The following is a 25,974-nucleotide window of genomic DNA, read 5'->3' as shown; positions in this document are numbered from 1 at the left end:
GATAAACAGCTCCCACTGAGCCGTGCACCTGGCAGTGGGCAGGGCAGCTCCCCCAGGTGCATACACCTGAGAATCAGCACAGCAGGCCTCTCCCCGAGAAGACCAGTTGGAAGGACAGGGGAAGAGCAAGTTCTTGGCCGAGCACCACTGGAAAGTCCTGGAAAGTCGAGGGATTAGAGTTTACAGTATATAGAACCAGAGGATACCCCTCCTTGTTTTGTTTGTTTGGTTTTTCTTTTCTTCCTTTTTCCAGTACAACTCGTTTTAAGCCACTCTGCACTGAGCAAAATGACTAGAAAGAAGAACTCACGACAAAAGATTTACCCCAAAGATAGAGATGCAGTGAAACGCCAGGACACCTGCACCCCGATGTTTATAGCAGCAATGTCCACAATAGCCAGACTGTGGAAGGAACCTTGGTGTCCATCAAAAGATGAATGGATAAAGAAGATGTGGTCCATGTGTACAATGGAATATTACTCAGCCATTAGAAACAACAAATACCCACCATTTGCTTCAATGTGGATGGAACTGGAGCGTATTATGCTGAGTGAAGTAAATCAATCAGAGAAGGACAAACATTATATGGTCTCATTCATTTGGGGAATATAAAAAATGGTGAAAGGGAATAAAGGGGAAAGGAGAGAAAATGAGTGGGAAATATCAGAGAGGGTGACAGAACATGAGAGACTCCTAACTCTGGGAGATGAACAAGGGGTGGTGGAAAGGGAGGTGGGCAGGGGGTTGGGGTGACTGGGTGATGGTCACTGAGGGGGGCACTTGACAGGATGAGCACTGGGTGTTATGCTATTTGTTGGCATTTCAAACTCCAATAAAAATTATATATACAAAAAAAAATGGTACCACTCTACACCGCAAGGATGGCTATAATCAAAAGAAACAACAATAGCAAGTGTTGGTGAGGATGCAGAGAAATTGAAACTGAAGGTGACAAGGATATGCCACTGCAAAATACGCCACTTGGACATAAAGATTATTTTGAGCTGAAGGCAATGAAGAAACATAAGACAGAAGAGGAACTCTCTGCCCTCCCTTTTTCTAGCCAAATCTGAGCATACATTTCCCTTTGGTAGTGTCCCCCTCTCCTTGCATCTACCAGAAAGTGGAGATGACTCATCAATTGAGACAGCATTGACTTTGTCTACACAACTAATCTTACTAAATAACCCTCATTTTCTTGTCATGACCTCAAAATTTAACACCCTTTGTTAGAGTGGTATATAAGCCCCTGGGCCTAACCACTTCCTTGGGATTTTCATTTTCTTCCAATAGAACTGCTGAGCGCATGTGAAATAAACTTGTCTCATATTAATCTGTCTTTTGTTATTTTAATTCACAGTTCTAAGACACTTAACGTAAGATAGTAGAGGAAAAGTTTCTTTCCTCCCCTACAGAAGCTTTAATTCACTGCTAATGGGATTGTAAAATGGTGTAGCTGTTTTGGCAAAACAGTTCGATAATTCCCCTAAAAATTCAATGCAGAGTAGCCAGCAATTTTACTGCTAGGTATGTACCCAAAAGAACTGAAATAGATAAGTACACACAAAAACATGTGCAGGAATGTTGAATGCAGCATTATTCATAATAGTCATAGGGAAATGGGGAAATGGGGAGTGACTGCTAATGTATAGGCTTCTTTTCAGTTGATAAAAATTTTTGAAATTAAATAATGGTAACACTTGTAGCATTCTAGTTGCCCAGTGAATATACTATAGACCATTAAAGAATAAATTTTATGATATGTGAATTTCATCTCAAAGAGTTGTAAAATTGCTAATAAATCCAATTAAAAAGAATATCCACAGTTTTTCAAAAATGTTAGTCTGTCATATGGATAAGATATTCCCTATCAGTGCCCTCCTATTGCCATAAGAACAGAGTAACATTTGCCTGTCAAATGACAACCTTTTGTATGCTAATTATCAATATTTTCATTAGAGTTCCAGAATTTTTTCTTTCACATGCTAATCATCTATAGTATTCCAATTAAATATTGGATTTCCTATTAAGACAGAAGGCTTTCATTGAGTTCTTATAAATGTCAAGAATATGAGAAATTTGAAATCACGAGTAAATTCATGAGTACTAAAAATATTAATGACTGCCAAAAGAAGTCAAGTCTATATCAGCGAACCAACAGGTCTGGCTTCTTTTATTCAAATTTTGGTATAGTCGTATAATAATAACAATAATAATAGGTAAAATTTATTGAAACTTACTATATAACATCAAATGAAATAAGAAAACTATGATTTTTATAGATATGGAAACTGAAACATAAAGTGGCCTAAGGCCACTTAGTTAACAAGTGACAGAACTGGGATTATTTGAGTTTATCCATATACTGACATGTCTAATCCTTTTAAACTTGATTTTCAGTAACCAGTTTAGAAAGCAAGTATTTCTTTTAACAAAGTGGAATAATAAAGTATGATAATGTAGCATATTTCTTCTATTCTTGGAGTAAATAAAGCTAGGTATAGCATAAAATTAGACTTTTATTCTTTTTTTTTTCAATCAGAATCTAACAACTGTGGTCTTTTGATCTCAATATTCTCAAGGAATCAGATTTTAAGGAAAAGTATTTGATCACAGTGCTATCATTTCAGTTATTTTCAAATTCCCAAACAAAATATATTGTTACTGTATATGTACATCTTTCAAATATGAATACAATATGTAGTTTGATGAAATGGGCAAATAGACCAATGGACTATTGTATTCCCAAAATAAAACCTAGCTTTGATCAGAGTTTTAGCTGTATAACAGTTTCTGATTTGTAAGTACACATGAATATTTACAAATTCCAGATAAATCATGTATGTCTTAATGTTTCATAATCATATGATCAGGCAATATGAGAAAAAATGGTGAGTTACTTGGTTGTAATGACTATTTCTTAACCTATTAGCAACATTCATATTTCTCATACTGTATTTATAATTCATAACATTTGACTGAACAACCAACCAAAACATCTCATAGCTTTGTTTTTATGTTATCCCAATACCTACTAAGGAAGAATGTTTTCATTGCATAGATATAAACGTTTCAGAGTCAAAAGTGGTGGGGAAAATGTGAGTACACCCATTCAGAAACTCTGCAAGTAGTTAACATATACACTTGATAAACAGACAAATTTATGCTTTCAAATGACATCCCAGAATTTTAAACATCACTCCAAGTCATGACGGTTGTCACAGAAATTACCTGCAGTAGAGGATAAGGAATTACAAGGTATACATTTTACAATTCCTGTTACTAGGATTTTGATCTACAACATGCTTTGAAAGTAGTAGTATGCAAGGTACTAAATTGAGTTATATCAGTAATAAGTGAGTATCAATTATTAGTGATATTTAAAAAAAACTATGATCAAGGTTTTTTTTTTTTTTTTTAAAGATTTTACTTATTTATTCATGAGAGAGAGAGGCAGAGATACGGGCAGAGGGAGAAGCAGGCTCCATTCAGGGATCCAGACGTGGGACTCAATCTCAGGTCTCCAGGATCACGCCCTGGGCCAAAGGTGGGCACTAAACCACTGAGCCACCCAGGGATCCTCCTATGATCAAGTTTCAAAGGCTATTATCTTAGAAATTTTCTTCTGAGTCTTACATCTGAACATCTCAAATGATTTTTAGGGAAAAATCATAGAAAATAATAGACATTTTCACTTCACAAAAATATGCACTGCCTTTTTTTTTTAAAGATTTTATTTATTTATTTATTCATGAGAGACACAGAGAGAGAGGCAGAGACAGGCAGAGAGAGAAGCAAGCTCCATGCAGGGAGCTCAATGTGTGGTACTTGATCCGGGGACTCCAGGATCATGCCCTGGGCCAAAGGGAGGCACTCAATCGCTGAGCCCCCCAGGCGTCCCTATGCACTGCCTTTTTAATAGCCCCTTTAGTAAAATGAGGTTTATTACATTACCTTCAACATAGGGATTTTACCTTAAAATATGGTTCTATTATGAAAACCTTATACATGTAACCCAGTAGCCTTTCTGGACAAGGAGATATTACATTTAGGGATAGAACTGCCAACCACCCCCAAAGTTCCCTACCTCCCCAAGTATTAACTCTTCTGCTTCTTTCTGTCTGATGTGATGTCTGGACTTCTTTCAATATGTATTAGAAACGGCCTAATGAGTTTATTAAATGTATTGTATTTTCTTGTGTCATTGCTGCCCATTGACCCGATCATTTGTAGTTCTTACAATTGGGCAAATAAGAACTTCTTTGAAAATACCATTCTAATGTCATAACAAAACTGATCTCATGTATGCACAAAGTAAAGCTATAAAGCAATGAAAATGATTCCTCAAATGAACAAAAAAAAGGAAATGAATGATGAACTAAGTATCAGTTACTTTCTTATTTGACAGATACATTTGTTTTTATTCACTGTTTTCCTCTCAGCTTATTCACAGTTTTGTAACAAAATTGAATTTTTATATGGCCTTTTCTACAATTACTTTGTGAAAACCCACAATATAAGAGACACTAACGTCTTTTCTTTTAAAAATAAAGAAGCTTCCTCTTTTTAGAGAAGGATCGGCAGCAGTTTTTCTCTCTAAACAAAACCTCTGCTTTATGGTTCATGTTCAGATGTAGACTTCATTCAAATCTGCTTCCCTTCTTCTCAGCTGCTAATGGGAGCATATGGTAACATTTCTGCTGAAGCTAATTTAAATCATCTCCCTTAAAGTGAGGCTGAGTAGATAACTTCACAAGTTATCTGCTTTATACAAAGAGGTCTATTTTGACACAGTGTATGGTTGTATATATACAACTGAATAAATACATTTTAAAATAATAGATTTTCTTCTCCCACACACTGAATGGAGTTCATTGTATGGTGAAAATGGCTGACATGTAATCCTTCCCTGAGAGCAGCATTAACCAAAAAAAGTGGGGATAAATCAACAGACCCATGGGTTTGTTCAGGAAAGGGAAAAACACTGTGGGGGTAGGATTTACATGAGTCTTCTTTTCAATATACCTTTGCCTCAGGGATGATGGGCCATATAAGGAAGCTTGTATTCCACTCCCCTTGCAGAATTTGAGGTATTTTTGTTTTTTGTGCTTTTTAAAAAAATCTATGAGTAGGAAGAAATGTACAGCACATATTAACAAAGAACCTTCCTGCAACATTTTAAGTGTCAAAAAAGTCATGTCTATATCCAGTGGGATTTTCTTTTTAAGATTTAAATCTATTCCTGCTACAATAAATTAGGCTATTCAAACAATTCAGTGCCCATCCATCTAGTCTCATGCTTTTGAAATATAAAGCTTTCAGTCCTGTTGCTTATAAAATCATATAGTGCTTTCATTTCAATTTATGTTGATTTAGTTCAAATAATGGAAATTTTAAATCACATCACAGCTATTTTGACAGGCATACAGACCATGGTAAAATGGTTTTGGACACGTGTTCAGAATTTTATGAGCAAAGCAAAAAATAACAAATATAAATATCAAGGATATAAATATAAAGGATTCCTGACTTGCAATGGCTGTTCTTTGCATGAAATTCATTTGTAAGCAATTATTTTATGAGGTTTCAGTAATATACACTAAAATGAACATAATATTGTAAATATGTCAAAACTTCCATTAAGTTTAGTTTTACATCAAAATTCTCATAAAAAAGATGTTGCGGGCAGCCCCGGTGGCTTAGTGGTTTAGCGCCTGCCTTCGGGCCAGGGCGTGATCCTGGAGACCGGGGATCGAGTCCCACATCGGGCTCCCTGCATGGAGCCTGCTTCTCCCTCACCTGTGTCTCTGCCTCTCTCTCTGTGTCTCTCACGAATAAATAAATAAAATCTAAAAAAAAAAAAGATGTTGCATTCTATTTCCATAGAAAATAAAGGGCAATGACATTGCCAAGTTATGAGACTGAGTTCTGATCCACAAAAATTTAATTAGTGAGGTCCTAATGCCATATATTCCAATAGATCAAAAAATTTTGGACTAAAAGTGAATGATTCCCTTAATCCTGACAAACATTGAGTGTCTTACCTACACAGAGAGTTTTCCACACAGTACTCCAATTGATTGACAAGTTTATAGATCAAAGTTCTTTTCCCTTTCACCTCATATTATTTCTCTTCCAAGGTTATTTCTACCACAGACGCTCTCTGCACTTGGTAGTTATAATTACTGAACTTGAACAGTTTAGCTTTCTGACCATTATAAGAACTCAGGGTAGAGTTGGCCTTACACTCCAGGATAATAGCCAGTGGGATATAAAGATTACTAGACTCTGTAATACCCTACTCTCCTGGAGACTCACTATAGTGTAATTCCCATCAGTAAGGGTTTCCCCTTTATGAGCAGTCTCTTTCAAAATTTCTCTTGGAGACGTAAGAGATCAGGTATCTGGTACCTTATTGACAGTTAATTTACCAGAACTCTTTCCTTCATGACTTGGAAGATACGGGCCATCAGGAAGGCACTGGACACCTGGGGCTGAGGCATTACACGGGGGCAAAGAACATTCAAGAGGGTGGCAGAACATCTCTGAGGATCAATAGTACCTCCTTTACAATTTGACTAAGGACTGAACCCTTGAGCCAAAAGAACCTCTCTAATGAACAGTTGTGTCCATAGGGCACACCTCTGAAGGACAATTATTTCTGGCTGGAATGTACAAAATTAAATAGCTTATTTTCCCCTTCTTGTTCCATTTAGGTTATAAAATCTTAAATACAAATCCCAGGACAAAGTTCCTTAATAAGAGGAAATTCCTCCGGAATTGAGTAGGGAAGATTAGCAGTAGCTATTATCCCCTTTTATATTCATGTAGCTACTTAAAACAAAATGAAAGCAGACCCCCTGCCTTGCTTACATTGTAAACACATGGGAAAGAATGGGATCACTTGCCCAGGCAGGCCTGTATGTGCTTGAAGGGCATTCCAAGGTCCTGCACCTCCACCTCCCAACTGACTTGGCATTCATACCATTCAAGTCATTCTAGACCTGTTTTAACAAACGAAATAGAAGAATCAGGGGACCCTAGAGCCCCCAGGGTCATCCTCTTCCTAGTTCCATGATAGTAGCTCTGTGACATCACTGAATGCCTCACTACATGGAATAAATAAAGATAATATTTTTTTAAAGATAATATTAATGAAAGTTCATCATACACCTGGAACTACGTTTATCTGAGTTAACTGTGGCAACAATTCAGTTTAGTATGCTTATTATATTCATTTTGTAGATGCAGAAATAGGCAAGGAAAGGTTATTGAACGCCCTAAAGTGACACAACTAGTGAGCAGCTGAAAAAGGATTTGGATCCTAGCAATGTCCCCACATTGCCCACTCTTCCTACTGTTATACTAAATTGTCAGTGGATGAACAGGGCCCAATGAAAATGTCATCAACAGTCCCACACTTTACACACTGTTGTAGATTTTACATCATGGAGACAAATATTCCGGTGGATGACTAAACATTTTAGTTTTTTTCTGGGTGTTCTGGCATTATAGGAAGAAAGGAAAGGGACTTCTATTCAGTTATTTACCATTTGTGGTGATATCAGCACTCCATAAACAGAACGAGGGAAATACATGGTAGTGGTCGTACTATGTCTCTGTTGTGTTGAAATGCACCTCTACAACTTCAATTGCTTGGCTTAATATATTTCAGTAACATGTCTCCAGGAGCAGCCTCAGCAAAACTGTGAAAGTTAGATTCATTTCTGGCGCCTTTTACATCTTCAGGGATGCACTACCCTTTTGTTCTCACCAGATGAAAGATGATTCATGCTTTATAAATCCCCCACTCACAGCATGCTCTTTAAAACAATCCATTTATAGTAAGTCATCGGATAAGGGTCAACATTTTAAGTAACTGTGGTGCAAACTGATGGTAAAATTTCAGGTACCTGCCATGGGTGACACTTGGTGAACATAGTGGACTTCTGAGGCCCTTACAAGCCCCCTACAAAACCACAGGATTATATGATTCCAAGGCCTGTGTAAATCTTTGTATAGGAAAAATACAGTGATAAAATCAATGACTGATTAGTTACTAATTATGTAAGTTAAAAGGATGGGGAACACAGATTCCACATGGTAGTGGTTTAGACCAGAACTATTTCTTTGAAAATTTCAGTGAACAAACTACTTTCACTATGCTCCTGCCTCCCAAAGGCTGTTAATTGAAGACCCATTGTAAAGGCTACACAGGTGCCAGTTACTGTAAAACATAACCTGTTAATTTCCCTGTGTGTCAACCTCTCTCTCCTTGTCCCCTTCTCTCAAAATTGTCTTTAGAAATACAGCTCTCAGCTCTGCTGTTGTAGCATAGACGCGTCTATAGAAAACATGCAAACACATGGGTGGAGTTCTTTTCCAGTAAAACTTAATTTAAAAGACAGGTGGCTAGCACACAGGCCATAGAAAGTTGAACCCTTTTTTACAAGTGTTATAATTTTAGGTTTTATATTTAGATCTATGGTCAATTTTGAGTTAACTTTTGTATATGGTACAAGATATGGATCAAATTTCATTTTCTTGCATATGGATATCTAATTGGCCAGTAACTTTTGTTGAAAATCCTTTTTTCCACTCGCTTTCTTTTGTACTTTTGTCAAAATCAGTTGCCCATATACTTGTGAGTTTCTTTCTCAGCTCTTTCCTCAGTTCCATTGATTTGTCTATACTGGAGGTGAAAATCACACTGCTTTCTATGTTTTATGACTATATAATGAATCTTGAAATCAGATAGTGTTAACCCTCCAAGTTTGTTCATTATTTTCTGCCTGCGTTTTCTGTTCATTTCTGGTTTCAAGCAATCCAATAGTGATGTGCCTTGTAGTTTTCCTTGAGCTCTTGTCCTTGAGGTTCTTTGAACTTTCTGGTTTATGATTTTTATCAATTTTGGAATTTTTTTGGCCATTATTTCTTGAAATATCTTTCCTGTCCTCCTCTTTGTCTCCTCTTCTGTAAGCACATGAATTATACATATATAGTAGGCTTCTTGAAGTTATCCCAGAGCTCAGTAATGGTCTGTTTCTTTCATTGGATTATTTTTCACTCTTTGCTTCATTTTGGAAAGTTTCTATGGATATGCCTTTGAATTAATTAATCCTTTCATCTCCAATGCCTAGTCTGCCCTTAATCCCAAGCAGTGAATTTTTCATCCCGTACGTTGTAGTTTTCATCCCTAGATATTTTACTTGAACCTGTTTAAATATTTTTAATGTCTCTGCTTACCTTCCTGCACATACATAATACAATTATAACAACTGGTTTAATGTCTTTATCTCCTATATCTAATATATAGGTCAATTTTAATTATGTGATTTTTCTCTTCATTATAAATTATATTTTCCTCTTCTTTCCATGCCTGCTAATTCTTTATTGGATGATGGAATTTGTGAGTTTTACCTTGTTGAGGTAACATATATATTCTTATAAATAAATATTCCTGGGGCAACCCGGGGAGGATCAGTGGTTTAGGGCCACCTTCAGCCCAGGGCATGACCCTGGAGACCCGGGATCAAGTCCCATGACAGGCTCGCTGCATGGAGCCTGCTTCTCCCTCTGCCTCTGTCTCTGCCTCTCTCTCTCTATTTCTCATGAATAAATAAAATAAAATAAAAATAAATAAATATTCCTATGCATATGCATATTGTATATATATATATATATATATATATATATATATATATATATATTCTTATGCTTTGTTCCAGGATACAGTATAATTACCTGAAAAGGGTTTGATCCTTTCAGGTCTTGCTTTCAAGAACTGTTAGGCAAGACCTAACAGTGATAAGTCATATTTATTCCCCACTAATGAGTCAAGACCCTTCTGAACACTCTGCCCAATGACCCACAAACTACGAGATTTTCCAGTCTTACTTGTGGAAAAAGGCATGATTTCCAGTCTTGTGTGAATGCCAGATACTGTACTCTCTGATCTTCTCTGACAATGTTTTCCCCTGACTCAGGTAGTTTACTCACACACTTGATCCAGTCATCCACTCAAGATTCTCAATACTCTAAGTTCTCTCTTTGTGTGAAGAAAAGGCAGGCCTGAGGCTTCGCTTATACAGGCTTGGCTTCTTTTGGTATTCATAAATTTCTTTAGTACTCGTGTTTTCTTGTCATTTCTGACATCTAATATCCCTGGCATTTGTTACAACTTCCTGAACATGCTCTCTAATACACTACCCTACATATTTTAGTTAGTTTGGTTTCTCCAGACCTTCAGTCCCTCAGCACAGGAACCCCACAGAACTCTACGTGGCTTCTCCCTATCTGTACTATGGCCTAGAAACTCTCTTAAAGCAGTAAACTTGGAAAATCATATGGCTCACCTTGTTTAACTGTATTTCAGAGTTTACTGTCCTTGATTACCTGCTGTCCAATGTCTTGATACCATTGTTTCAAATACTTCGTTATTTTTTGTTTGTATGCCTGAGGAAGGAGCTTAAATCTGGTCCCTATGACTCCACTTTTTGCCAGAACTGGCATTCTCCACCTGTTTAACTTTACATTTAAATGTGAGAAGGTATCCTTCTTATTGATATGTCTTTCAGTGACTTATAAATTCTAGTTCTGTGAGAGCTCATTTATTTTTTTTAATAAATTTTTTAAAATTTTTATTTATTTATGATAGTCACACACACAGAGAGAGAGAGTCAGAGACATAGGCAGAGGGAGAAGCAGGCTCCATGCACCGGGAGCCCGATGTGGGATTCCATCCTGCATCTCCAGGATCGCGCCCTGGGCCAAAGGCAGGTGCCAAACCGCTGCACCACCCAGGGATCCCCTGTGAGAGCTCATTTAGATGGCATCTAATAGACTAATTGAATATTTTAGTCTTTACTGAAGACTGTAGTAGTTATAGTACTTTAGTAGCTATAGCTACTATGATCCTCATTTGATTATTTTATAACTTAAGGTACTGAATGCTAGTATTTAATATTATCATTATTAATTTATATGGATATTCACCAGAGCATTGTTTATAATTTCAGAAATTAAAAAAAAACACTGCACATATCCAATAATGGGAATGTTAAGATAAATACAGAGGGTGGAATATTATACAGTCATTAAATAATACAAATTAAAAATATTTAATTACATTAGAAAATAATACTGTTAAATAAAATTGTATGGGCAGCCCAGGTGGCTCAGCAGTTTAGCGCCCCCTTCAGCCCAGGGCGTGATCCTGGAGACCAGGGATGGAGTCCCGAGTTGGGCTCCCTGCCTGGAGTCTGCTTCTCCCTCTGCCTATGTCTCTGCCTCTCTCTCTCTCTCTGTGTGTATCTCTCATGAATAAATAAAATCTTTACAAAAAAATTGTATATAGAGTCAAATATCAATTCCATTAGTAATACACAAATACACATTTTAAAATTGGATGAAAATGCGTTACCTCGTTAATAATAACAGTGGTTATTTCTGAATGTTAATATCTGGTAAAATTTTAGCCTTCTTGACACATGTATTTCCTGGCTTTCTTCTAGTTGGATAGAGCTATATAACTACTTCTGGACAGGGTGTTGTGAATAGAAATGATAATAGAAATGATAATGATGCAGCATTTGCTTGGTATTATTAAAGTCTCTAAAATCCCCCTGCCTTCTGACATGACTCACAGTAATGTTAAATTCAGTTGCTGCTCCATTAAGCTCAGTCCTCAAATGACTATCATGAATAGAAATTATCATTGCCAAATCACAATTGACAGAATGAGTAAGCAATAAATCTTTGTTTTAGCAACTGAGATTTGGGGTTGCATGTTATAATATGGACTGGACTATTCTGACTCATACCTGGCAATTATGGAAGATTTCATTTTTCTTTTTTATACATTTCTCTATTTGACAAAATATACACAATGAGCCTGAATCAATCTTGTGATATAATAATCCTTCACTATTAACTTGTTTCACCCAATGAAAGATGACACCAATTGTAAGAAACATTGTTACTGGAGGAGGGGCAAGATGGCAGAAGAGTAGGGTCCCCAAATCACCTGTCCCCAACAAATTACCTAGAAAACCATCCAATCATCCTGAAAATCTACGAATTCGGCCTGAAATTTAAAGAGAGACCAGCTGGAACGCTACAGTGAGAAGAGTTCGCGCTTCTATCAAGGTAGGAAGACGGGGAAAAAGAAATAAAGACACAAAAGGCCTCCAAGGGGGAGGGGCCCCGTGAGGAGCCGGGCTGAGGCCGGGGCGAGTGTCCCCAGGACAGGAGAGCCCGTCCCGGAGGAGCAGGAGCTGCACCAACCTTCCCTGGCGGAAAGGGGCTCGCAGGGAGTTAGAGCAGGACCCAGGAGGGCGGGGATGCCCTCGGGCTCCCTGGGACACTAACAGGCACCTGCGCCCCGGGGAGAGTGCGCCGGGCTCCCTAAGGGCTGCAGCGCTCGGCGGGACCCGGAGCAGCTCGGAGGGGCTCGGGCTGCGGCTCCGCGGAGGGGGCAGCGGGGCGGGAGAGAATCCAACAGCGCAGGCCCCAGAGCACAGGGCGCCGGGACACAGCCCAGGATCCGGCCTCCCCCGGGACAGGCAGAGGCCGGGAGGGCCCAGGACAGCAAGGACGCTCCTGCCTGGAACTGAGCAGATCAGCGGCCCGCCCCGGAGCCCCCAGGCCCTGCAGATGGGGAGCCCCGGAGCTACTGCGGGAGCTGACTCCAGGGTCCCAGAGCTGCCCCCGCCACTGTGGCTTCCTCCCGGGGCCTCACGGGGTGAACAACCCCCAATGAGCCCTGCACCAGGCAGGGGCAGGGCAGCTCCCCCAAGTGCTAACACCTGAGAATCAGCAAAACAGGCCCCTCCCCCAGAAGACCAGCTAAACGGACAAGTTCCAGGGGAAGTCAAGGGACTTAAAGTATACAGAATCAGAAGATACTCCCCCGCCCTGCCTTTTTTTTTTTTTTTTTTGCTTTTTGATTTGTTTCCTTCCCCCACCCTTTTTTTCCCTTTCTTTCTCTTTTTCTTCTTTTTTGCTTTTTTTCTTCCTTTTTTCTTTCTCTCTTTTCTTTCCTTCTTTCTCTCCTCTCTTTTTCTCCTGTTCCTAATACAACTTGTTTTTGGCCACTCTACATTGAGCAAAATGACTAGAAGGAAAACCTCACCTCAAAAGAAAGAATCAGAAACAGTCCTCTCTCCCACAGAATTACAAAATCTGGATTACAATTCAATGTCAGAAAGCCAATTCAGAAGCACTATTATACAGCTACTGGTGGCTCTAGAAAAAAGCATAAAGGACTCAAGAGACTTCATGACTGCAGAATTTAGATCCAATCGGCAGAAATTAAAAATCAATTGAATGAGATGCAATCCAAACTAGAAGTCCTAACGACGAGGGTTAACGAGGTTGAAGAACGAATGAGTGACATAGAAGACAAGTTGATGGCAAAGAGGGAAACTGAGGAAAAAAGAGACAGGCTATTAAAAGACCATGAAGATAGATTAAGGGAAATAAACGACAGCCTGAGGAAGAAAAAACTCTGTTTAATTGGGGTTCCCGAGGGCGCCGAAAGGAGCGAAGGGCCAGAATACGTATTTAAACAAATCCTAGCTGAAAACATTCCTAATCTGGGAAGGGAAACAGGCATTCAGATCCAGGAAATAGAGAGATCCCCCCCTAAAATCAACAAAAACCGTTCAACACCTCGACATTTAATAGTGAAGCTTGCAAATTCCAAAGATAAGGAGAAGATTCTTAAAGCAGCAAGAGAAAAAAAGTCCCTGACTTTTATGGGGAAGAATATTAGGGTAACAGCAGACCTCTCCACAGAGACCTGGCAGGCCAGAAAGGGCTGGCAGGATATATTCAGGGTCCTAAATGAGAAGAACATGCAACCAAGAATACTTTATCCAGCAAGGCTCTCATTCAAAATGGAAGGAGAGATACAGAGCTTCCAAGACAGGCAGGAACTGAAAGAATATGTGACCTCCAAACCAGCTCTGCAAGAAGTTTTAAGGGGGACTCTCAAAATTCCCCTTTAAGAAGAAGTTCAGTGGAACAATCCACAAAAGCAAGGACTGAATAGATACCATGATGACACTAAACTCATATCTTTCAATAGTATCTCTGAACGTGACCAGGCTTAATGACCCCATCAAAAGGCGCAGGGTTTCAGACTGGATAAAAAAGCAGGACCCATCTATTTGCTGTCTACAAGAAACTCATTTTAGACAGAAGGACACCTACAGCCTGAAAATAAAAGGCTGGAGAACCATTTACCATTTAAATGGTCCTCAAAAGAAAGCACGGGTAGCCATCCTTATATCAGATAAACTAAAATTTACCCCAAAGACTGTAGTGAGAGATGAAGAGGGACACTATCTCACACTTAAAGGATCTATCCAACAAGAGGATTTAACAATCCTCAATATATATGCCCCTAATGTGGGAGCTGCCAAATATATAAATCAATTAATAACCAAAGTGAAGAAATACTTAGATAATAATACACTTCTACTCGGTGACTTCAATCTAGCTCTTTCTATTCTCGATGGGTCTTCTCAACACAACATCTCCAAAGAAACGAGAGCTTTAAATGATACACTGGACCAGATGGATTTCACAGATATCTACAGAACTTTACATCCAAACTCAACTGAATACACATTCTTCTCAAGTGCACATGGAACTTTCTCCAGAATAGACCACATACTGGGTCACAAATCGGGTCTGAACCGATACCAAAAGATTGGGATCGTCCCCTGCATAGCCTCAGACCATAATGCCTTGAAATTAGAACTAAGTCACAACAAGAAGTTTGGAAGGACCTTAAACACGTGGAGGTTAAGGACAATCCTGCTAAAAGATGAAAGGGTCAACCAGGAAATTAAGGAAGAATTAAAAAGATTCATGGAAACTAATGAGAATGAAGATACAGCCGTTCAAAATCTTTGGGATGCAGCAAAAGCAGTCCTGAGGGGGAAATACATTGCAATACAAGCATCCATTCAAAAACTGGAAAGAACTCAAATACAAAAGCTAACCTTACACCTAAAGGAGCTAGAGAAAAACAGCAAATAGATCCTATATCCAGCAGAAGAAGAGAGTTACTAAAGATTTGAGCAGAACTCAACGAAATAGACAATAGAAGAAGTGTGGAACAGATCAACAAAACGGAGTTGGTTCCTTGAAAGAATTAATAAGATAGATAAACCATGAGCCAGCCTTATTAAAAGAAGAGAGAGAAGACTCAAATTAATAAAATCATGAATGAGAAAGGAGAGACCACTACCAACACCAAGGAAATACAAACAATTTTAAAAACATATTATGAGCAGCTATATGCCAATAAATTAGGCAATCTAGAAGTCATGGACGCATTCCTGGAAAGCCACAAACTACCAAAAGTGGAACAGGAAGAAATAGAAAACCTGAACAGGCCAATAACCAGGGAGGAAATTGAAGCAGTCATCAAAAACCTCCCAAGACACAAGAGTCCAGGGCCAGATGGCTTCCCAGGGTCATTCTATCAAACATTTATTTTTTTTTAAACAATTTATTTATTTATTTATTTATTTATTTATTTATTTATTTATGATAGTCACAGAGAGAGAGAGAGAGGCAGAGACACAGGCAGAGGGAGAAGCAGGCTCCATGCACCGGGAGCCTGGTGTGGGATTCGATCCCGGGTCTCCAGGATCGCGCCCTGGGCCAAAGGCAGGCACCAAACCGCTGCGCCACCCAGGGATCCCTCTATCAAACATTTAAAGAAGAAACCATACCCATTCAACTAAAGCTGTTTGGAAAGACAGAAAGAGATGGAGTACTTCCAAATTTGTTCTATGAGGCTGGCATCACCTTAATTCCAAAACCAGACAAAAACCCCACCAAAACGAGAATTGCAGACCAATGTCCCTGATGAACATGTTTTTTTTTTTAATTTTTTTTTTATTTATTTATGATAGTCACAGAGAGAGAGAGAGAGAGAGGCAGAGACACAGGCAGAGGGAGAAGCAGGCTCCATGCACTGGGAGCCCGATGTGGGATTCAATCCCGGGTCTCCAGGATCGTGCCCTGGGCCAAAGGCAGGCGCCAAACCGCTGCGCCACCCAGAGATCCCCCTGATGAACATGGATGCAAAAATTCTCAACAAGATACTAGTCAATAGGATCCAATAGTACGTTAAGAAAATTATTCACCATGACCAAGTAGGATTTATCCCCGGGACACAAAGCTGGTTCAACACTCGTAAAACCATCATTGTGATTCATCATATCACCAAGAGAAAAACCAAGAACCATATGATCCTCTCATTAGATGCAGAGAAAGCATTTGACAAAATACAGCATCCATTCCTGATCAAAACTCTTCAGAGTGTTGGGATAGAGGGAACTTTCCTCGAGATCTTAAAAGCCATCTACGAAAAGCCACAACAAATATCATTCTCAATGGGGAAGCACTGGGAGCCTTTCCTCTAAGATCAGGAACAAGACAGGGATGTCCACTCTCACCACTGCTGTTCAACATAGTTCTGGAAGTCCTCGCCTCAGCAATCAGACAACAAAAAGACATTAAAGGCATTCAAATTGGCAAAGAAGAAGTCAAACTCTCCCTCTTCACCGATGACATGATACTGTACATAGAAAACCCAAAAGCCTCCACCCAAGATTGCTAGAACTCATACAGCAATTTGGTAGCATGGCAGGTTACAAAATCAATGCCCAGAAATCAGTGGCATTGCTATACGCTAACAATGAGACTGAAGAAAGTGAAATTAAGGAGTCAATCCCATTTACAGTTGCACCCAAAAGCATAAGATACCTAGGAATAAACCTAACCAAAGAGGTAAAAGATCTATACCCTAATAACTATAGAACACTTCTGAACGAAATTGGGAAAGACACAAAAAGATGGAAAAGTATTCCATGCTCATGGATTGGCAGAATTAATATTGTGAAAATGTCAATGTTACCCTTGGTAATTTACAAGTTTAATGCAATCCCTATCAAAATACCATGGACTTTCTTCAGAGAGTTAGAACAAATTATTTAAAGATTTGTGTGGAATCAGAAAAGACCCCGAATAGCCAGGGGAATTTTATAAAAGAAAACCATAGCTGGGGGGATCACAATGCCAGATTTCAGGTTGTACTACAAAGCTGTGGTCATCAAGACAGTGTGGTACTGCACAAAAACAGACACATAGATCAATGGAACAGAGTAGAGAACCCAGAAGTGGACCCTGAAATGCATGGTCAACTAATATTCGATAACGGAGGAAAGACTATCCATTGGAAGAAAGACAGTCTCTTCAATAAATGGTGCTGGGAAAATTGGACATCCACATGCAGAAGAATGAAACTGGACCACTCTCTTTCACCATACACAAAGATAAACTCAAAATGGATGAAAGATCTAAATGTGAGACAAGAGTCCATCAAAATCATAGAAGAGAACACCGGCAACACCCTTTTTGAACTTGGCCACAGTAACTTCTTGCAAGATACATCCACAAAGACAAAAGCAAAAATGAACTATTGGGACTTCATCAAGATAAGAAGCTTTTGCACAGCAAAGGATACAGTCAACAAAACTAAAAGACAACCTACAGAATGGGAGAAGATATTTGCAAATGACATATCAGATAAAGGGCTAGTTTCCAAAATCTATAAAGAACTTATTAAACTCCACAGCAAAGAAACAAACAATCCAATCATGAAATGGGCAAAAGACATGAAGAGAAATCTCACAGAGGAAGACATGGACATGGCCAACATGCACATGAGAAAATGCTCCGCATCACTTGCCATCAGGGAAATACAAATCAAAACCACAATGAGATACCACCTCACACCAGTGAGAATGGGGAAAATTAACAGGGCAGGAAATAATGTTGGAGAGGATGCGGAGAAAAGGGAACCCTCTTACACTGTTGGTGGGAATGTGAACTGGTGCAGCCACTCTGGAAAACTGTGTGGAGGTTCCTCAAAGAGTTAAAAATAGACCTGCCCTACGAACCATCAATTGCACTGTTGGGGATTTACCCCAAAGATACAGATGCAATGAAACGTCGGGACACCTGCACCCCGATGTGTCTATCAGCAATGGCGACAATAGCCAAACTGTGGAAGGAGCCTCGGTGTCCATCGAAAGATGAATGGATAAAGAAGATGTGGTTTATGTATACAATGGAATATTACTCAGCCATTAGAAATGACAAATACCCACCATTTGCTTCTACATGGATGGAACTGGAGGGTATTATGCTGAGTGAAGTAAGTCAATTGGAGAAGGACAAGCATTATATTTTCTCATTCGTTTGGAGAATATAAATAATAGTGAAAGGGAATATAAGGGAAGGGAGAAGAAATGTGTGGGAAATCTCAGAAAGGGAGACAGAACATAAAGACTCCTAACTCTGGGAAATGAACTAGGGGGGGTGGAAAGGGAGGAAGGTGGGTGATGGGGGTGAATGGGTGACAGGCACTGAGGGGGACACTTGACGGGATGAGCACTGGGTGTTATTCTGTATGTTGGTAAATTTAACACCAATAAAAAATAAATTTATTATAAAAATAAATAAATAAATAAATAAATAAATAAATAAATAAATAAATTCCAGTTAAAAAAAGAGAAAAAAGAAACATTATTACTTTATGTACTCCTAAGAAAAAACAAATGTAAACGGGTCTCCAAGGACTAAAATTAAGTTGTCAGCATGGCTACATTTCTTGTAATTGAGAATCTGTTCCTTGCCATTTCCAGCTTCTAGAGACTACCCACATTCCTTGGCTCATGGTTCCATTCAAAGCTGACAATGTCAGGCTAAATTCCTGCACTGCCATATCTCTGATTCTCTTATGCAATCACATCTCCTACTGACTTTGAGTCATCTCCTGCCTCTCTCTCCCACTTTTAAGTACCCTTGTGATCACACTGGATTAACACCGATAATCTATTAGGATAATCTCCCTATTTTGAGGTCTTCTGATTAGCTGCTTTAGTTGCCATTTACTATATAAGATATAGGGTAACATTCTCAGCCTCCCTATATAAGATATAGGGTAACATTCTCAGCATTCAGATGTTGACATCTTGGGGAGAGGGGAGGCATTATTCTGCTTACCATGATCGCTAATATCAAATTCAGGCCCCCTGTTCTTCTTCTGTCCCCTTCCTGCATGCTTAGTAACTTTTGCCTGAAAGAGAAATCACATTACAGTCTTTCTGGAGACAGTTTTAAAAATAACATATATAATACCAAAAAAATATATACAAAACCTTGTAGTCATGACTATATAAACAACTCTGATCAAATTTTACTATGCAGACAATGGCAACCAACTTATACCCTATATCAGCCCTATATCAAAGATATTGAATGTAAGAAAGCAATGTGTGTCTTAGAATGAATGAGATACCCTATATACAAAGGAACAATCCACCAATCTGCCAGCAAATCATCTGATGGGGCTCTAAAGAATGGAATCCATACATGGTAAGCTTTGACAGGAGACGTAGAACAACAAGGGCATAGACTACGGTAAATAGTGAAAATGAGGCATGAAGACACTACATGCCTGTGTCACAAAATGAGTGCCAAGATGACCAGCATACACAAGGACTGAAATGTAAATAATCTCATGTTCATTCAGAAAAAGGAAACCTTCAATAAATCCTCAAGGAGGTTTTCCATTTTGATAAACATAAACTATGTATGGTTTACCTGTGTTTATATATTTTGACATTTTGAATTGCACAGCAATGAATGTGTTTTGAAGAGTGATTAATTTAAGAAATCAAATCATGCACCATAAATCAGATAATGAGTATAAAGCGATTTCACAATCTAACATAAAAAGTCTTCAAGTGCTCTTTTCTAAAAAAACATTTTTTGTAGTTAATTTCCTTTCTCTTTATATCCATGATAGGGACATTGATTTATTAACTTTCTTGAGATGATAAAAATACAAGGATAGCGAATAGAAACAAAACTTTATCACTGTTTACTAAATTTCCACTTTAAAAAATAACAAAGCTTCAAGATGCAACTATGGATGAAACTTCAATAATTAAGAATAATTGGGAGGAAGGCAATTCTGATGTAGTGAAAAGCCTAAATCACAAAGTTTGAAAAGAGATACAGTGCAGTTGCTTTCACATTGTCATGAGATGGATTTTTAAAAAGTTAACCAATTGTTAGGAATTGATGGGACCTGCTTTTAGATTATAATTGTGACTAGGTTATAAACAGACAGTATGAAACATAGTAGAAACACTCAATGGACTCAGAGTCAAGTCATGTACCCTGTTCCCCTGTCACTAAGCATATGCTGTCTCCTCATCTATAAAATGAGGGGATTAGAATGGATATAAACTGAGATTTTTGAAGCTCTACAATGCTTGAAGTATTTATTTATCAGTAAATAGAGGTTGCTACAGTGGTTTTAGAATTTAAGAGCTTGAATCAGTGATTTTAGCATTCCTCCTATAATCCTCTGGAAAATATTAATTGGTTTAGCAATCCCCTTTTCTTGACATAGCCCAAAAATGAGTCAGTCTCTGGCAAGGCTTGTTATTGCTGTTGTTGTTTTTAAATTGGAATTATTTTTTCTGGTATTCTGATGGCTTCCTGTAGTTTACAATCACAGATAAATGTCAGTTGAAGCAATTAAAAAAAAAGTTAACACACTAATGGGAAACACAACAAAGGAAGACATCAGTATTTCCACCTGCTTTCATCTTGGCAAAGCATTAACATTGCTCTTTATATAAAAATGATGCAATGCAGTCATTTTGCTGTCAGTCAAAATTTGCTCTGTGCTTTCAACTGAATGACAGCAAGGATTAGCGGGACTGATCTAGTCTGAAATGTGTGTGGGAAGGACAAGGATGAGAAAAAGAGGAGGAGTAAGCTCACAAGAATTGAGACTCAAGCTCTTTTTGGTTTTTATGTGTCTCACAGCCCACTCTTCTGTGTTTGTGCAGCTGCAAACCTTTCCAAAACTCCTTCCTTGTCTTCCCCACTCGTTTGCTTTGTTTTACCCCTTCCTTTTCTTTCTTTTCCTTCTCTTCCCCTACTGTCCCTCTGTAACCATTCCTTGCATCTCTCACTATTGAGAAAAAGGCAAACCTAGATGAGATGAAGTAGTGCCTATTTTGCTTAAAATTTGCTAAAATTCCAGTTAGAATGCCAAAATGGGATTACTCTGCCAGCAGCTGTTTCCTTCTATTTTATCAGGACCATTTGTAATAAAAGCAGCCCACAAATTTTCTTACAGTTTTACATTTAGCTCTGTTTGTAATGGAAAATTCTATTTAAATTGAAAGAAAAACTAAGTCATTTGCATGCAAATATAGCAATAAGGAGAAGTTGCACAAATAATGAACATGGTATATTAGCCAATCTTCCCGCAATCAGTGACCAGAAATATATTCATTCTGAATGATTCTCTGATATATTTTAGTCATTACCATAAGTGTGTCCTAAGATGTGTATATCACTTTAGATTAAATGGCAGTGACTCACAGTATATTTTCCTCACAATGCCATGAATTATAAGGACTGTATCTGCATTGGATATGCTTAACAGTCATATCATTAAATTATAAATTGCTAAGTGGACTTTGATCAGAAAGCATTTGGAAAACTAACACTTCATGAATGGTTCATGAATGGTTTGTGTATGTTTTTCTTCATGGAGCTTCATCAAACTGAAATATGACTTATCTTCTTTGACAAGAAAAGGTTTGGATTTCTTTGACTTTGAGAATACTGCAATATATGTGGATACTTTTAGCTAAAGATGAATGAGCAACTAACAGCAAAATGACAAGTTTGCTGCCATCCACAGTAATAACCATGTCTCTCTTTTTTTTAATCACATTTTATGGGATAGAAAGGGCCTTTCTATCTAGTGTTTCATTTGATTCCTGGCACATCCTGACACAGGATATCAAGCCTGGGTATTTATCCCTGTTTTACAACAGGTGGCTGAGGTTCTTCCTCAGAGACTGTATTACTTGTCTAAGGACACTCAGCACATGTTGTCATATCTGTTAAGTCAGTGTTTCTTAAATGTAAGAATAGATGGAAATTGTATTTTGAAAATAGAGGTAACTTTTGTTGCATTAGCTTCAATCTGTTTTCAATCTTTATATTTAGTTTATTTTAAAATTACAAATACCATTAAGAGTAACTTAAAATTGTTTACATATACCAAAGAGGCATGGCTTATAAAATGTGGGAAAATAATATTCTAAATATTCTGATATGTTTTGACATTAAAAAATGTTCAAGGCAAAATTACCATTAGATGAAATTGGCAAGGAAATCCTAGTTTTGCTTGTCTTTTCCCATTTATTTGTTAACACTTGTGGACAAAAACTTTTTTTTAATGAATTACTATATTTGAAATACAAATAGCCTCTCATTATTGATAACTATCAACTGGATGATATAATAAAAACAGTAACAATAGCTACCACTTATTTAGTACATTCTTTGTATCAAGCATTATTCTAAAGCTTTAAAATTTTTACTAACTTTAACTCATTAATTCTTCTGATAGCAACCCTATGAGGCAGACACTATTATTGTTCCATTTTATAGGCATGGGAACTAAGGCACAGAGAGTTAAGACATTTTTTTATGGTCATGCAACTAGTAATTGAAACAATTAAAATTAAGGGATCCAAACCCAGGCAGTCTGGCTCCAGAGCCATAAGTCTTAACTATTATGGATGCTGCCTAAACAAATAAAGAAAGAGAAGTTTCTAGAGCCTGCAAATCTGGGCTCCAGTCCTGGATCTATCCCTGACTAGTCACAGGCAAGGGATATCTCTAGACCTCAGTTTCTACATCTGTAATGCTATGATCACATCAACCTCATAGGGTTAATTAATGTAATATGGATATAAAACAAATTTAATGAAATATAGCAAGGTGCCTATAAACTAGTTGTTAATGGCTGTTAATCCTCCTTTTTAAAAAAGATTTTATTTATTTGAGGAGTGAGAGAGAAAACATGAGTTGGGGGAGGGGCAGAGGGAGAAGCAGATACCCTGCTGAACAGGGAGCCTGATGTGGGGCTCAATTCCAGGACCCCAGAATCATGACCTGAGCCAAAGGCAGACAACTGACTGAGCCACTCAGGCACCCCAATTTTCCCTTTTTTAAATGACAGTTTGAGTACTGCCTCATGAGAATCCTATATCTAAATGTGGAGTTTATCATAAGTCTGTATTTATAACACAATCTCTTCTATGCCTCCTATCTCCCAAAGAACTGCATTTACACTATCTAAAAGTACCTAGGTGACCTAGCAAAAAAGAGTTAGTCAACCAGATGATTAATTGATTTACCTGAAAGAGCTACTGATTTACCAAATTTTTATTTATCTTGAGTAATTTGATTTTAGATTAAGATTCCTTAAGACGCTGCTCTAGATTTGGTCTCGTGTATAGACTAAACTAACACTGTTAAAAGGCACTATACAATTAGTGTCCACCTCTAAGAAATGAATGTGTTCATCCACTTTAGTTTGTTTAGGAAATTACTAACAAGTACCCTGAATGGAGAAATTTCAAAATCCTAAACCTCTATTACATTAACCACTTTATCCAAACGTGCTTTCCTGGCATCTGACTACAGATCAACAAATATTACATTTTCAAGAGTTAAAAATAACGTTCAGTGAAGTAATTACGAAGCCCTCTTTATAGGCAAGAAACTGTAAGGGCTCTCAAAAGATTTCAGAAGTTTTGTAATTATGAAGTCTGTTTGCCAGAATTTGTCTGTGGTGTGCACTTTAGTAAGCCCAGTTTGGAAGGATGTTTCTGATTGATAACAGAATCTTAACCAAGATCCAGTAATGAGTTACCCAAAAACACAAACTAAACTCATGTTTAGAGCAGAAGCAAAGTTCAGTCTTGATTAATCTATCTAGATTTTGTAATAAAAGATATCTAGAAGAAAAATATCTAGAAAAAATATCTAAATTATTTAATTTTAGCTTATATTCAAGTTTTATGTCATTTTGAAAAACAGTTTTATTTTTAATTGAATATCAATGTATCTTTCATACTCTTTCAAGGCTTAGGATCTTAATCTAATTCCACCAAAAGTTATTTTATTGGTGACACCACTGTGATCTGTGTGGCTAATAACCAAATGGGGTATGTTCTGGGAGAGGGCCTTGGAGCAAAGATAGTATGAATAAGGACAGGCCATTTCTAAACAATCTTGCCAAAGCTGAACTTTGAGTTAGTATAAAAACTATGGAATTTCTAACTTCTGAATTTCAGCTCACTTTTTAACTATTAGAGCTTGACACAGAATAGCAGCTTGGGAAAGGCTAGTTGGTTGATTGCTGATTGATTGCTTCAGGGGTCTGTTCTGAAGAGCCTTTAGAAGAGCTGCCTGCCTCCTGCCCCTGTGCTGTTCCTGCAACACAGGCACAGATTTCCTTGCCAAGGCTGACTGCCCATTGTTCAGGGAACGAAGCCCCTTCAAGCATCCTTGAAAGGCCTTTTCTCTTTGGAAAGAGCATCTTGCAAACCCTCACAATTTTGTTTCCTTGGATGCTAATTGGTTTCTAAGCCTGATGCATCAACAAAAGTTAGCTAAAATTTCAAGTTGCCTTTGACGTGTAAGTACCCAAATGGATAGGCATCTCTAGCTGATTTTCTCTTTCAGGTGACTTTGTCGATATAATCCTAGTTTCATATTGTAGAGTTGAGGCTGAATATAGCCATGTTTGAAATGGATGTTAATTGCATGTTAACAGATTTCAATCACTGGGCAAAAAGGCCATTGTATTTAAGGGTTCTCTTTGAAAGGCAGAACATAGTTCAAGCTTATGAAAGACAAAAACAGGGATTTTACCCCTACATTGATTAACACTCCTGTGTACCCATATGAGCATAGGCTTTTCTGGGATTATGTAAAGAAATTGACAGTTGCACAAAATAGTGACCCTGCCTCAACTGACCTCAGGTTCAACTAAAATTAGAACTAAGGAACTGGAATTAGTTCCCAGAAACTTTCGACTATATGACAATCACACGTTTACAGAAGTATGGAAGTACAGAAGTAAACACATGCACATATACTCACACACAAATTGTGAAAAACTTACCACTTCAAAATACATCCTTGATATCTACTTGAATTTTGGTTGAGCCAATTAATTAAATTAATTAATTTATTTATTTTCTTTTGTTTACTCTCTATATTCCCAAATAGCCTCCCTTCAAGCTTGCCCATTCTTTTCTAACATGCTGATAGTTGAGTTATTTAGGTTGGCATGATTGGATATGGGCAAGATTGGTTAGATGTATGCATGCATGGGAAGAAAAGTTCATCAAATCACTCAGTCTTTTTCTTTCACCTCAACCTAGAAAAACAAGGGTATCTTTTTTTTGGAAGGACAATACCCAGAATTGTTCAGGAGTGTGGAGAAATGTTTAAAATTGCTTTATTTTTATAAGCACTAAATCAACATCTATGGGTTTTCACAGATAACAATATCATTAAATGCTCAATTCATTACATATTCTTTTAAAAAGATTCCAAAAACATTTAACATCAACGTGTTTCCCTTTTTCAGCTCTTTCCATAACAATGAAAAAAGGTAAAACAAATTTTAAAGGAAATCAAAGAATGATAAGCTGAAAACCAAATAAAAGCTTCCTTTGAGGTAAGCAATTTTCTTATAATGTGAGTATCTACTTAAGTTTGGAAAATTCTTTTCTATTAATAGTGCTATGTGGTTTTGTTTCATAGTTATGTTTATTCATTTGCATGACTTATAATTAATAATAAGCATTACAGACACCTTGAAAACCTCTGAAGCCATGAATTTCCTTTATTGAATCTTCTTTATGTTCAGCATAAAACACATCAAAATGGTAACATGTGAATTTATCAAATGGAAATGTGAAGATTAAGGTAATAGCCTATCCTCTGCTCATGCACACTTTTCTGGGAAAAGCTTTGAATGATAAG

This window comes from Vulpes lagopus, chromosome X (assembly GCF_018345385.1).
Source record: "Vulpes lagopus strain Blue_001 chromosome X, ASM1834538v1, whole genome shotgun sequence".
Classification (NCBI taxonomy): domain Eukaryota; kingdom Metazoa; phylum Chordata; class Mammalia; order Carnivora; family Canidae; genus Vulpes; species Vulpes lagopus.
This window is presented reverse-complemented; position numbering follows the sequence as displayed.